This window comes from Pseudomyrmex gracilis, unplaced genomic scaffold (assembly GCF_002006095.1).
Source record: "Pseudomyrmex gracilis isolate BER0280 unplaced genomic scaffold, ASM200609v1 scaffold_273, whole genome shotgun sequence".
NCBI classification, from domain to species: Eukaryota; Metazoa; Arthropoda; class Insecta; order Hymenoptera; family Formicidae; genus Pseudomyrmex; species Pseudomyrmex gracilis.
In genome coordinates, this window is record NW_018020857.1 from 171,611 (window position 1) to 173,497 (window position 1,887).

Below are 1,887 nucleotides of genomic sequence, written 5' to 3' on the forward strand. Positions count from 1 at the left end.
AAATGCATACTGACTTTTTCTCAATTTTTGACAAATATTATTTACCAAATTTAATTTCGACAAAACTGTTGCGTTATGGCAAATCATTTTAGTGCAATCATTGCAAGATCGTCGTTATTCATGATGCCAGTTTTGTGCAATATCTTCACAATTTGACTATTAGGGCATACATCATACACGTGATTGATAAGAAAATAACATTTTAGCAAGCAGCATCAGAATTTAAGGAGTATAGTCAAGTGTCATCTCTTTTTATATTATCATTTAATATTTTATGCGAGGGACAATTGTTTAAAAATAAAAAGTATTATTTTAGATATATTTTAATAAGTGTTTACAAAAACGGACCCAGCCTTGATAAGCTTCCGACAACATTTTGTCAAATAAAAAGTTGTCCTTTTGTATTTAGTCAAAAATACGCATTTTCAAGGATAACAGGTTGTTCTGAATCATTTTGTATAGTAAAAATAGTAAAATTGAGATAATATTTTTATTTCTGAGCAATAAATTATGAGCAGCAGACAACTGCTAGCAAAGAAAAATGTTATCTACATATAATGAATACTTCTTTTTACTTACATAGAAGAAAATAATAATATTTATCGCGGAGAGCAGAGGCTTCTCATCTTCCTTCAAGGTGCTCGCTTCGCTACAAACCGCCGAATACAGATGTATGCTAGATGTATGCCATTAATCTTATACTGACAATCATACTCGCCTACAGAATCAGGACCATCGCTTTCGACGCGCTCATTGGTTCACATTTTTTAATTCTTATCTCACTAACTATTGCGAATTTCGCAAAATGGCAAATAACTTTTCGATTCAATTTCACTCACTCTATCTCCATACTTCAGCTGTGTCAAAATTTCACGGACACTCTGTATATACAGGGTGTCCAAGAATTGATGTAACACTTCTCGTGAACAAATAGAAGGAGTAAAACTGAGTCGATAAGTCCTATACAATTTTGCTAGATTTGCAATAGTTACCGAGATTTTAATTAACAAAGTTCAGCTAATAAGCATGCATCGGGCTGTCTTACTCGCTTAAGACAGCCCAGTGCGCTTCGCGCGCGGTGTTACTTGTAACAGCATATGGGAGGAGCTACTATAACAGCATATACTACAACATATACATATTAAAATGTAATTGTGCGAAGCGCGCCGGGCTGTCCTACGCGCGTAAGATAGCCCGATGCACGCTTATTCGCGGATCTTTATTAATTAAAATTTCGGTAACTATTGCGAATCTAGCAAAATGGTATAGGACTTATCGATTTAGTTTTACTTCTTCTACCTGTCTACGAGAGATTTTACACTAATTGTTGGACACCCTGTATATACATACATATATGTATACAATGTATGTATATATGTTTTAATGTTCTTGCTTTTAGAGATATTGAAATAAAAGAAATATGAACTTGATGAAAAGTAACAAAAGAATTTTATTATGTAAATGCTCATTTTATTATATGTAATAATTCTGTAATAATAATTATTGTTTATCTTATAATACAACTCAATATAGGTTTATTTCTACATACAGTTTTAACTTTTATATATAATTTTAGTGTGTTTTTTTGGTATTTACCAAATGCTCTATTCATATACGTGCAGGTTGCTATACTTAAATATATCGTAATATCGTTATGTAATAGAAATTATTGTATTAAAAACTTGATTTTATTTTATGAACATCTTGCTCGCATTATTAAATATAATAAAATCAGTACAATATTTCCGATTTTAATTATAATTAATAAGAATTTTTGTGTCATAAAATAAGGTTACACTTTTTAAATAAAAGTAACTCTAGGTTTAAACTAAATGCACTAAAATGCTCTGTTTGTTTAAATAAAATTGCACTAAATTGTAAAAAGTA